The sequence below is a fragment of the Myotis myotis genome, unplaced genomic scaffold (genome assembly GCF_014108235.1).
Source record: "Myotis myotis isolate mMyoMyo1 unplaced genomic scaffold, mMyoMyo1.p scaffold_m19_p_14, whole genome shotgun sequence".
NCBI classification, from domain to species: domain Eukaryota; kingdom Metazoa; phylum Chordata; class Mammalia; order Chiroptera; family Vespertilionidae; genus Myotis; species Myotis myotis.
Window position 1 is genome coordinate 24,980,428 of NW_023416318.1, and position 14,280 is coordinate 24,994,707.

The window sequence follows — 14,280 nt, forward strand, 5'->3', positions numbered from 1 at the left end:
TGTAAGCTACATCCTCCTGTATCTTTCTTTCTTTTTGTGTGTGTGTGTGGTCTAAACTTTTTTTAATTTAAATTCTTTATTGTTGAAAGTATTACATATGTCTCCTTTTTCCCCATTGACCTATCCCTGCCCACTCCTGTCCCCCGGTACATTCCCTCACCCCCTACTGTCTATGTCCTTTGGTTATGCTTATATGCATGTATACAAGTCCTTTGGTTGATCTCTTACCTGCCCCTGCATCCTCTAGTAGCTTAAAAGGAAAGTTAATCATGTCTGAACTGGATGTCAAGAAATACCAATTGGCCCTTGATGGTGGCTCAGTTGGTTGGAGCATCATCCCATACACCAAAAAGTTTTGGGTTCAATTCGAGGTCAAGGCACATACCTAGGTTACGGGTCCTATCCCCCTTTCTCTCTCTCTGAAATTAGTACAAATGTATCCTTGGGTGAGAATTAAAAAAATAAAGAAAAGAAATACCAATCTATCATATTGTTTTGAGATGTGGAAGTAATCACCAGAAAGAATAGTCCTAAGAATTAAAAATGTTTCTTTGGGAAGTAGATTTGGGATCGGAAAGGATGGGGCAAGCGAAGTTTTTCATTGTAAGGCCTGTAACTTTTTTATTTGTGTGTTAATATTGTATAAGTTAAGTTAAAACCAAATAAAATTGATTAACTTATGCAAAAAAAAATGGTTTAGGAATGTTCCACAGGCAGGCTGGAGAGAGTGGTGTCTGATTTCTCACCCCCCAGATGTTCTCATCAGTATAATTATTACTGAGAATGTGAATGGGATCAGCATGACCAGTCTCACAGTTCATTCTTTGAAGAAGGAGAAATACTGCCTTAAGACTGTAACACAACCATTTGGAAATGAGAAGGTTCACTAATGAAAGGGATCTATGTGAAACCTGGCTTTCTGGAGCTATTCATGCCTTTTCTCCTCTTTAAGCAAGGAGCATGACTCAAGCATTGAGGTTTATATTTGGCAGAAGTCCTGTTAATTTAGGATAATTAAATATGCCAGTCATGTGTTTCAGGAAGGTCTGACTAAATACTTTAGAGAAGTCATTAGTGAATCCATCTGGTCTAGTGGCTTTGCCAGATGGCAAAACATTACTACCCCTATTCCTTCTGCTCTTGGAATATTCTACCTCTACTGCAGAATAGCAAGTGGTTATTTTCAGGGTAAGTCTTACTTTGCTAGTTTACATTATCAAGGGGTCGGGAAGGTGGAAGGCAAGACTAACAATTGTTACATCACGCCAACTGAACCACAAGATTTCAAGGTCTGTTGTTCTACTGTTGAATTCAGTGATTTTATCAATTCCATTTCTTCAGAATGTTCGACATTAGAATGTTCCATTTGTGACCAGACAGTCAAATGCACAGGGAGAGGTAACCAGCTGTATTTCCCACCCATGAGGTTATAATACTCCAAGATGAGGAGAGCCATGGAAGTACTTCCTCCATCTAAATCAGCGGTTCTCAACCTGTGGGTCGCGACCCCTTTGGCGGTCGAACGACCCTTTCACAGGGGTCGCCTAAGACCATCCTGCATATCAGATATTTACATTACGATTCATAACAGTAGCAACATTACAGTTATGAAGTAGCAACAAAAATAATTTTATGGTTGGTTCACAACATGAGGAACTGTATTTAAAGGGCCAGAAGGTTGAGAACCACTGATCTAAATGGTCACCTAAATGGAAAAGTATCCAGTTTTGATATTTTTTTTTAAGTTACAGAGTTGCATAGCTTTGTAAGAGTGCCTTAAAATAATTATCTCCAAATTGCCTTCGTCCTTTGACCATTATAGAGTTAACCCTTGACACTTACCAATTCCCTAAGCAGCTGGGCCAAAAGCCAAAGCATTGACGATGACAACTTTAATACTTCACCAATTGGTGTCTAAGGTAAATGCTTAAACCCAAGTTGGTAACAGAGGCAGGGGTGGGGAGTTGAAGCTGCTGGAGGAAGGTCTGTGATGGCTGAAGGTATGAGGCAAAGATAGAGCCTAGAAAAGAGCTCAACATTTTATTGTCATTCTTCACCTCCAACCCCTCAAATATATTCTAGGCCTATGCATTAAGTTGAGCTGAAGCCCCACTCTTTCCTAATAAAGGTCAGATTTGCATATATAATTAACTGACTTAGTTGACTGTGACTAGACAGAATGTACCTTGATGGAACTGATGCATCTGGAACTAGGGCACCCCACTATGGCAACTCTTGCACTTGGAGCTTCGGTTTTTATTTTGTTCTTGGTGACTAGCACCTCCTCTTCTTCCCTTTGTTTGTTTTATTCCTCTTCCCCTCTTACCTCCCCTTACAAGGTTTTCTCTGTCTTCACATTGTCTTTATGAAGTTTGTACCTTCTTTCGCAATCCCACTACAACTGCTGTGCTTAGGCTCCTTCCTAGCATTTGGAAATCACTTTGTCTTCCTTCTCTGCACGTTTCACAGTCTACCTAGAGTCATAATTAGGCCTGTCCTGAACACATAGCTCTCACGTTGTGAGCCTTACAAGGACAAATCTTCTGATTTATCAATTATTTCACAATGCCACCATCCACCACACACACGCAAGCGCATATACTCACATACACTTACACACCCACACTCACCCACTCACACACACTCATCCGCCTACCTTCAAAAACGCAGGCTTATATGTACATGCTTTCATCCACAGACACACTGCATAGCACTGCACCTGTGTAGGAAACACTCAATACGGGCTTAGTTGAATCAAATTTCATTTCACACCTTTTACTTCTGATGCCTAATATATCAATATCATTGTTTTTGGGAACTCTGTGATTTCTGGATTTGGCCACCATTTGGGATCTTGTTCAAGTACATGTTGCAATTTCATTGTTTTCTGCTCCTGATCTAGTTGGAGGTGGTATGTGTGAAATATAAGAATTCTGACTTTGGAGTCCTATAGACCTACATTAGCTCGAATTTCATCTCTACCATTTATTGATGGTAGGAAGGTCAAAAGCTATGTTGTGTCCCTTGGCCTCAATTTTCTCATCTGCCAAATGGGGTACATGAAAACACATAGTACAGGATCTGGGGCTCAGTGAGCACTCAATAAATAGTAGTCGTAAGTGACAAGGCCCTTCAGCATGACAACTAAAATTATTTGTTACCAAATCAAAAACCTCAAATATGAGATAATTTACTTATTTTTATTTTTAGATGTAGAGAATAGCTGAAATGATTATTTTTTTCTCACTATTTCTCTTCTTGGGATCATTAGCTCGAATTCTACAAGTATTTTTAAAAGAAGTTAGCTACAAGAGGCAGGAATTTTAGTCTGTTTTTTTCCTCCATCATTGTCTCTGGGAGAGCACAGTGGTAGCTACTGGATGCTTTACAAATACTTGTTGGATGTGTAAGTAAGTAAACACATATAGCTCCAAATATTTGAGTAAGATGGATGAAAACACACTGAAGGACATAGGAGCCTTTCATGCATATAATTCCTGTCACAAACTCCACAGACAAGAAAGACCATGAATAATTCTGTTTTGTACTCAATATTAATAGTTCCTCAGAAAATATTTAAAGTTATCCAGAAGTTCAAAATCCAATTTTTAAAAGTGGCATTCTGAGAATGATGGCATAACATGTTGATCCACAGGGCTTCACTTCTTCCTAACTAAATGAGTACAAAATAAAAAAGTAATCATGTTGGTAATACTGGTTTTTTAAAAAACTGCATATTTGATTCCTTGCAATAGTTTGTACAGCAAAAATGTTAAATAGAAATGAAGAGTCTCTGAAAGCCAAGTAGAATGCAAACAAGCTTAATCCAAGGTCCCCGATTTCCCTTTGTATTTTAGTTCAGCACACATGGTTTCATGGGGGAACGAGCTTTATCTAGGTTCTATTATTCTACAAAAAAACAAGCCTGCCCTCCTGAGAGCAGGGCATGGAGCCTGGTCCTTTTAAAGCCTGGCACTGCACTGGGGAGTGAAGCATGAGTACACTCCCTCCTTAAAGCCAGGGTTCCTCCGGTGACGGGAATTCACGTAAGCAGCACTTCCATGCCCTGGCTGACCTCGCCTACTTGCATTGCTGCATATTCTCAGACCTGTCATAGAAAATGATTTCCAGCTCTAATGAGAAACGTTTAAAGAGCAGAAGTCCAGGGCTAAATAAAGGGAAGGAAACAGGGTAACTCTATTCCAGCTCCGCAGCCCTTAATACAATGCGAGTCCTTTGTTTGTCAGCTCCTGTTCCAGCTGCTTTGCAGTGGGATCCAATTTCATCCCCAGAAGGGGTTTAGCTGGACTGGGGCCAAGGACCTACACATCCACCATGTAGAGGTAACACCCTCTTCCTCCTCTCACATCCTCATATCTGTTTTCATCCACCAAAGGTTAAACAACAAAAAAAACTGCTTGGGAACCAAAATATTTCACTCAGCCGGAATGGTGGTCCATCCATCCACCCATCCATACATCTGATATGCCTCGGGTTGGGGTGACAGTGCAAGGGACGCAGGCTGCGGAGCCAACAGACTCCTGAGAGAATTTACTGTGTCAAGGTCAGACATATGTCCTTGAGCCAGCCTCTAAGACAATCCAGGCTAGTTTTAAGAAAAATAATGGAAGCACCCTTGTGGTGCAGGTTTTGGAGGATTATTTTAAAACATGCTTAATAATGAAAAATGTCATTTTCAAATTGATTTTTAGAAAGAGAGGGAGAGAGAGAGGGAGGGGGAGGGGGAGAGGGAGGAGGAGGGGAGGGAGAGAGGGAGGGGGAGGGGGTGGGGGAAAGGGAGAGAGACACATTGATGTGAGAGTGAAACATTGATCTACTGCCTCCTATATGGCCCACCAAGCCCACAACCCAGGCATGTGCTTACACCAGGAATCAAACCAGCAACCTTTCAGTGTACAGGATGACATCCAACCAACAGCCACACCAGCCAGGGAAAAATGTCCATATTTTTAAAACAGGTACTCCAAAAAAAAAAAAAAAAAAAAAAAAAAAAAAAAAAAAATCTGGCAAAAAGGCACTCCTTATTTTAAGCTTCATTTTGATGGAATAGTGGGTGATAACCTTTCACACTTAAGTTCTGAGCTATTTGATCATTCTAGAAACCTACCTGATCCTTCTTCAAATATGAGAAGAAAGCCGGCGGGGGGGGGGGGGGGGCCTGGAGTAGATAAGTGCCCAGAATTGCCCAGTTACTGGCAGAGCTAATAAAACCCAGGACTCCTGACGGCGAGATCAGCTCTGTTGCTAGCCCCCAAAATGGCTGCGTTTCAAATAAGCAGCATGGTCTCTGGAGGAAGGTACCACATAAGTAACCAGATTGGGAGCAAGGGGTCTGAGCCAGTAACAGCACCAACTACTGTTATTGTTCATCCTCAGCATAACCTTGAAAGACAGTTCTCATTATTCTCACTTCACAGATGGGGAAACTGAGGCTCAGAATGTCTAAGCTCAGTCTATAGATCCCAGTTATCCAAACACGACTAATATAAACTTGCAAAGAATAAAAAGAAATTTTGTTCAGATTTTTGGGCTAATATAAGCCAGAATTTTTTACCTCAAAAGGAAAGAAACAATTAAGTCCCCAATGTGTACCAGTTGGTCTGCTAGGCATTTTCCCATGCACTGTTCTTTTAAAATAATTTCTCTTGAGGTTAAGAGAGCTCCATGTAGTAAGGAACTGAGCCAAAATTCAAACCGAGGCGTGCCTGATTCTGAAACTTTAGAGCTAATTAATTTCACCTCTCTAACATCTGTTTATTTTCCATTATGCTAGAGGTCAGCAAACTTTTTCTGAAAAGGGCCAGTTAGTAACTATTCCGGTCGTGAAGGCCACAAAGTGTTGCAACTACTCGACTCTGCCGTGGGAGTGTGAAAGCAGCCGCTGGTAATACATCAATGAATGAACACATCTGTGTTCCAATGAAACTTCACCTGTGGACAACGAAATTTGAGTATCATGTAATTTTCACATGTCATAAAATACTATTCTTTGTATTTTTTTTTTTCATTTAAAATGTAAAACCATTCTTAGTTCAGGGGCCATACAAACACAGGCAGTCCAATGGATTTGGTCTGTGAGCTGTTGTTTGTTGACCTAAGTTATACCATCCTTCTTTCAGTATCTACCAAATGCCAACAGCCAATTACAATTTTTGTCTTCTTAAAAATCTAGTTTGTCAAGGGGTTATTTTACTTCTCAGCACCAAAAATCCATGATTTTGACATTGAGCACATGGCTTGCAAGAGAAAATAATGTCTTGCTTTTTATTACAATATATTTCAAACATAAAAATACAAATATACACTCATATATACTATATATAATATGTGTGTGCATATAAGACATGAAGAGACATAAAATAAACAACCGTAAGTCATCACTGAGTTTTAGAAACACATTACCAAAGATGGTCCTGCATGCCCCTGCCCAGTCGCTTCCTCCTCCCGCCCCATGAAAACACCAGTCTTGAATTTTGTCCTTATTATTCCCTAGTATTTTTAATATTTAGTTTAATTATGCATAAACAGAAGTTTGTGTTTTTCATTTAAATGATATATTTATATATATTCTTCTACAACTTGCTTTCTTTCACTCAACATTATATTGTGAGATTGTATCTACAATATGGTATAGCTATACAAGAAGAGAGGGAGGGAGGGAGGGAAAAGAAAGCAAGCAAACAATATGTCTATCTACAGGGGAATGACATTATGGTATATTAAATATTATACAGGAGTGGATTTAAATGAAACAAAGACAATATATTTCTAACTAAAAATATAAATTGGATTCCTAATAAAGAATCTATTGATGTTTCCCTGGCTGGTGTGTTCAGTGGTTAGATTGTTAACCTGGGCATGGAAGGGTTGTGGGCTTGATTCTCAGTCAAGAGCGCATGCCTGGGTTGCAGGTTCAATTCCTGGCCCTGGTCGGGATCTGTGTAGGAGGAAACCGATCAATGTGTCTATCTCTCCCCCTCCCTCCCTTGCACTTTCTCAAAAACAAACAAACAAACAAATAAGAAAACCCCACAAATCTATTGGGTGTTTCAAAATAAATGCCCAAATCCTTTAACAAAGACATATCTTCTGGGGAGTTATCAATAACAGATATGATCTGTACATACAGGGTTCACTGATAGAGAGAGGGGGGCATATTTTCACTCCCTAAAAGTATTTCCTCTTCTGGAAAAATGGACTTACAGAGCTATGCCATGGAGGCCCCAGTCCAGCTGCTCAGAAGGTGCATTAGTGACTCACAGATATGGCTGATTGAGAAAGTCAAGTGCTATAACACCATTAGTCTTCTTTTCAAGTCCGTAAAATAAACAGTTCTATTAGTGCTATTGAGACTGCACACTTATCTAATTAGAATGACTCAGGTCCTTTGCCTTTCCTTATTTAAAAAAATCACATCTATAAATTCATGTCAAAACAGACATCTCACTACTAAAAAATCTAGAAAAATGTACTAGTACAATAGTGCTGCATTAATTCATACTAATGGCTTTAAAATTCATTGCAAATCACTGGTAGACTTATAAATGAAAAATGTACTTAGAAATAAAAACCATGAGAATATAATAGGATATGTATATCTTATAACTTAATGAAAAATACGTTAGAATAAAGGTGAAGCTTTACGTGTCTTTCTAGAACTTGTTTGCCAATGTCAAAAAGCACAACGTCGCCATTTTCCAGGGACACTGCTAGTGAGGGGATGTGATCCCATGGCAGACAGCCTATCTCTATGGCTGCACCCTGGAGCTCTTCCTCTCTTCCCTGAGTTTCTTCCCATCTAAGGTTCTAAAATAGCATACTTACTCCCACGTGTACTATGTAGTCTATCTGAAATATTATTCACTCCTGGCTCTCTCCAAATCAATCTCTTTCTCCAGAGTTCCAGGAAGATTCAAGTGAAGTTATTTTGAACACCCACCAGCTGCAGGAAGGTGAGAAGTGAGTGTGGGTATAAAGTGAGTTAGATACATAAATTACCATGATTCTGAGGAGGGGGGGAGAAATCTGGATGGCCCTATTTATACTAAATTAATTTCATAATCAAACACTTCTCTACAGAGAAGACTCTAAGCCCAGATGGTTTCATTGGTGAACCATAACCGACACTGACCAACTCAATGCAATGCCAATCAAAATTCCAACAGGCTATTTTATAGAATTAGCAAATTGATTTAAAATTTTATATGGAAACTAGAGGCCCGGTGCATGAAAATTCATGCACTGGAGGGCGGGGGGGAGGGGGGGGGTCCCTCAGCCCGGCCTGGCCCTTCTCACAGTCCGGAAGCCCTCAGGGGCGGGAGGCGGGAGGCGACCCAGCCAGCGATCAGGGGAAGGTGTCGCCCCAACACACCTCTGCTGCTGCCACTGCCGGCAGCCCAAGCCTCAGCCGGCCCTGGTTACCTGAGCCTCACGTGGCCTGGTCAGCTGCCATCCGAGGCTTGCCTGTGCCTCGGGCTGGCCCTGGGCAGCTGAGGGGCTGAGGGGACTGGGCGCTGCCATCTTGTGGCTGTGGGCACCGCCATCTTTGAGGGCTGGCAGTCATTTAGCATATTCCCTCCTTATTGGCTGTGGGTGCCGCCATCTTTGCGATGGCATGAGGGTCAATTAGCATATTCCCTCTTCATTAGGTACAATACTCTGATGTAAAGATTCCAGAATAGCCAAAACAATCTTGAAATAATGCCAGTCTTACACAAAGTCTCATGGAAAATAAAGGGGAAACGCTTCCCAACTTATTTTATGAGGCCAGCACAACTGACACCAAAACTGGACAAAGTCTAAGACAATAAAATTATAAACGAATATCCCTTATGAACATAGATGCAAAATTTTCCTAACAAAACATTAACAAATTGAACCCAGAAATGTATAACCAAGTAGGGTTTGCCCAAACATGCAAGGGTGACTTAACAGTAAAAATCAATGTAAATCTTCAGATTAACAAAACAAAGCAGAAAAAGCATATGATCATCACAATAGATACAGAAAAAGAATTTAACACCCATTCACAATTTAAGAAAAAACACACACACAAAACTCTCAGCAAGTTAAGGATGGAATGGAAAATCCCAATCTGATCAAGGGCTGCGCAACACCTGTAGCTAAAATAATGTTGAAAGACTGAATTCATTCATTTAAGATGAAGAGCAAGGCAAGGATGTGTTTCAATCACTTCTATTCATTTTTTGGACTGGAGGTCCTACCAGTGCTAGAAAGAAGAATAAAGGCATACAGATTGGAAAAGAAATAAAATGATCTCCATCCATGGAAGATATTTTTGTTAATGTAGAATATTCCTACAGATTTTTAGTCTGTAGGATTATATATACAAAACCTTAATGTGTGTGTGTGTGTGTGTGTGTGTGTGTGTGTGTGTGTGTGTGTGTCCTAAGCAGAAAAAGTAAGGCGTGACTATTCACATCACTAAAGGTAAAAGAGGGCTAAAGAGAAGTCTCCATCCAGACTATATGAATCCTCCCCCTGTGGTTGCTACTGTTCTACACTAGCCCCTGCTACTCAGTGTGGTCCTCAGACCAGTAGCATTCACAACAGGTGAGACATTATAAGTGCAAAGCTTCAGGTCCCACCTCAGGCCTATAAGATCAGAGTTTATCTTTTAAAAAGATTCCCCCTTTTATGCAAAAAATAAATAAACAAATAATCAAACTAATGAATTAATTAAAATAAAAACATTCAGGGTGAAAAGCATCACAAGCATGAAATGCTGGTCTGATCACTTACCCCCACATTAGCATTCAGTCTTATATGACCCTGGCGGTGCTCTAAAATGGTTTGTTCTACCAATTCACTTCATGCCATCATGACACAACTGACATTTTCTGCTACGTAGGGCCTGTGTGGATCCCCAAAACCTTTATTGGATGCGTAAGTCCCTGTTACACTAAGTCTTATGTGTGTGTATGTGTGCATGCTTAATATATTTAATTTTTATTGTAAAAGGATTAAGGCTTCCTTTAAAATAGTAAACACTCCAAGTATATTTAAAGTAGGATTGATTTACCCCCAAAATCCACTAAAATAAAAACAAAACCCTCAACTTACTCAATGCTCTTCAAAAGGACACAAATTTCATAAATGTGAATTCTCACCTGCAGTGAGAATATTTTATTTCTCCTTTAAGAAATAGATTCTCTCAAGAAATAGGTCATTTAGCTTCTTTGTGCTTCTATTGTATTATTTTGAGTGTAGTAAGTAAAGACGGACTAGAACAGGGAAATTCACGAGGAGGTATTTTCTTTCTCATCAGTCATTTTAGGACCCATTAACCAGACTGATTCCCAAGGGGATTTCTTCAGGTCAAAATTAGATAGAGATGCAGAGATTTAGTGATGTCACATGTAGGTATATGATACACTGGAGGTTTTATTTAGACACTAGATGGGTTTTGTATCATCCTTGCCTTTTCTTTTTTAGAATCTTTTGAAATCTTTATCTCCTTCAACTTTCTCACATAAAAAGATTATAGTTTCATGTACTTATATAACTTCATCTAGTACTCAATGTTTTTAATAAATTTACATAATGAGAGCATCACAGCTAGATTTTGGAGCTGGCTTCTTATTGCTAACAATTGTAACCTGCTGATAAGTATGTTAATGAAATAGAAATTATGCAAATTCCACAGGAGCAGCCTCTTCTGAAGCCAAATGAGTAACATTCATCTCACCCCAGGAAACATGAGGGAAATGTGTGTTTGATGAGACTCACTGTACTAATCTTGTGCCTGAAAGAAGCTTACAACCTAGTTAGAGAAGGAAACCCAGCCTGGAGAAATAATTGGCAAACAATGCCAAATAGGAGAATGGCATGGTAAAATTCTGAAGGAGAGGGGGCACTATGCAGGCTGTAAAGAACAAAGGGGTTTAGGTCAGTAGAAGCGGGTGTGGTCAAACAGTTAAACAAATCGGCACCCTGAAATGTTTAGTCACTGTCTCACAGACAGGGCGAGTCCTGGTACCAGAACCTACTGGAGCTGCAAATTCCTCTCCACTGACCCTCCTTCAGGCATTTATTAAACAACAAATATGGCACTTGTCATATAAGAATGCTTAGATCCTTTTCACTATTACAGTTAATCCCTGAAAATGCAAATTAAAACTACAATGAGATACCACCTTACACCAGTTACAGTGGCCATTCTCAACAAGATAAGCAACAAGTGTTGGAGAGGTTGTGAAAAAAGGGAACCCTCATTCACTGCAGGTGGGAATGTAGACTGGTACAACCACTATGGAAAGCAGTCTGGCGATTCCTCAAAACATTAAAAATAGAGCTACCACATGACCCAACAACCCCACTCCTGGGTATATATCTGAAAAACTCGAAATCATTTATATGCAAAGATATATGCACCCCTATATTCATTGCAGCATTATTCACGGTGGCCAAGAATTGGAAATAGCCTAACTGCCCTACGATAGAGGACTGAATAAAGAAGATGTGGTATATATACACAATGGAGTACTACACGGCCATAAGAAAGGATGTAATAGCGTCATTTACAACAACATGGATGGGCCTTGAGAACATTTTGCGAAGTGAAATAAGTCAAACAGAGAAAGCTAAGAACTATATGATTTAACTCATATGTGAAATGTAAAACTGAAACTTATGAACACAAACAGCAGTGTGGTAGTTGCCAGAGGGAGGGGAGTGGGGGAAGGAAGGGGTCCTAATATGAGGTGACAGGAGAAGATTTGACTTTGGGTGGTGGGCACATGGTCCTATATACAGATTTTGTAAATTAGTAATCCACACATGTAACCTGTATGTTCATGTTGAGTAATGTTACCCCAATACAATTTAAAAAATAATGTGACTTGTATGCATGCATATAAGCATAACCAATGGACATAAGACACTGGGGGGTAGGGGAGGCCAGGGGATTTTCAAGGGCTGGGGGGAAAAAATAAATTAATTAAAAATAAAAAAATAAAAAATAAATGTAAAAATAATAATAAATAATAAATAAATAAATAATAAAGTTAATCCCTGAGCTCACAAAACATTTACAGATGACAAAGACTTTGCTCCACTTGATGGAAAGGGGGCTTTATGCAGGGGCTGTTGGCACTAAGCTCTTATGGAGAAAACATTAAGCCAGCAGTTCTCAACCTGTGGGTCACGACCCCTTTGGGGGTCGAACGACCCTTTCACAGGAGTCGCCTAAGACCATCGGAAAACACATATATAATTACATATTGTTTTTGTGATTAATCACTATGCTTTAATTATGTTTAATTTGTAACAATGAAATTGGGGGTCACCACAACATGAGGAACTGTATTAAAGGGTCGCGGCATTAGGAAGGTTGAGAACCACTGCATTAAGCAGACAGAATCCTTAACGCGGCATCTGGACCAGGAAGCTTAGGGAGCCCAGAGGGGTGCCCAGGAAGGGATTCTGAAGTAAGGGAAACTGAGGCTATGCTTCCCTCCTCTCCTCCAGCACACACTCCCGGATGCTTCTGCCAGATAAGAGGGCTGAGAGCTGATGTCTTCATGAAATCATACCCTCGGTGAGTCAAATTAAGACTTTTGCTACAGAAATTCTGTATGATATAGGATACTGATATTCAGGAATAGAGAAGGGGTGGTGGGTAGGACTCCTTGATGCCGCATTGGTGTCTTTCATGTCTTTAAATGACCCGTCGTAACAAAGGTTGGATGAAGATGAATGGGCAGCACAGTTTGGAAGCAGAGAGGCCTCAGCTGGAATGCCAGCTGCCCCACCCAGCAGTGGTGAAGGCCTTTCCACTTCTTTATCTGTGAAATGTGGGCACTGCCAGGACTTACCTCCTGGGAACGGGAGATTTATGTGAGATGAGGTATGGATGGACTTAGAGCGCTGCCGGCAAAGTGGAAAATGCTCGGCAAGGGTCATTTTCCACGGTTACTGGACCAGGCAGATTAAAGGGGCTGACCACAGAGCCCTGAAGGGAACCCAGGATGAGGACTGCTCCACTGGCTGTTAGTAAAGACCCTCTCTCAGTGGAGAGGGAGAACTGTGTCCTGGGGGGGTCACTGAGGGGAGGGGACCGTCCTCGGCTGGGCTTCCAGCCCTCAGGGCTGTAGTCCAGACAGCAGCAGCGGGGGAAACAGTGCCACCGCCCCCACCATCGCCCCATCACCAGAGCTGAGCCAGCTCCCCTGCGTGTCTCTCTGGGCGTCCACACAACAGAAGCAGCCACCCAGCCACACCTGACTCCGATGAAGGCTGGGAACTGTCTTTTTTCAGGGACACACTGCTTCCCTGAAATAAACATGGGATTCTGTCGCTAAGGAAAGGGAGAGCAGATACTTGGTAGACAACTGACAGTCTCTTCCTCTGCCCTTGAAGTGATAATTGCCTTGGTGGGGGTGTGTGAGGGAAGTTCAGTGTTCACGGAACCATTTGTCTCGCTTGAATTGCACAGACAAATTAAATTTATTTAGATATGCTTTCATAATGGAATTGTGCCTTGAAATGGGGATCGTCAAAAGTAGTTATTTTATGCTGGGAACAAAAATCAATTCATAAATATTTGCTCTGTACCTTTTCAGGAAAACAAGATTAATCTGCGTTTTATTACTGGTTTGATGACTTGGCTCTCCTCCCCTCTTGTGCCCCCAAATGTTGAAATATAAAATGTTTTAAGCCAGCATTTAAAAAAACCCAGATGCCACACTTGAAAATTGTTTTCTAGTATATCCTGAGTGGTTTTTGTTTTTTCTCAGCTTACAGTTCCTATATTTACTGCAGTTGTCTGGCAGCAAAAGAAGGGATTGTTTCCAATAATCTTTGTGTCCTGATACCATGTCTTTAAAAAATATCCTAAATTTTCAGCTCCTTACATAAAGTATAAGTTCCTTGTGAACAAAATGTCCCATATTTCTATAACATCTATATTTCTACTGTGTCCCAAAATGCCCAACAGAGTATTAGGTATTAAAAAATATTTCAATATTTGAAATATTATTTTCTTTCCAGGTACTTTTCATGGGATTTTTTTCATTTTTTTAATTGAACTATAATTTACATAAAGAAAATTCATCCCTTTTACAGTATGGTCTGTGACTTCCAACAAACAACTGTAGTCATGTAACCACCATCAGTGCAATCAAGATATACAACAATTCTTTCTATCCCTTCCACAGTTCTACCTGTGCCCCTGTTAGTCATCCTCTCCCTTGTATTTGGCAATTATAAATACAGCTGCTATCAACATTCATGGACAGG

The 14,280-nt window shown here is 40.4% G+C and overlaps 1 protein-coding gene across 2 annotated transcripts in view; it reads right to left on the reverse strand.

Moving 5' to 3' along the window:
• EML6 (EMAP like 6) overlaps window positions 1-14,280 on the reverse strand; it is a 200,732-nt gene that overhangs the window by 137,234 nt on the left and 49,218 nt on the right. The window lies entirely within an intron of this gene.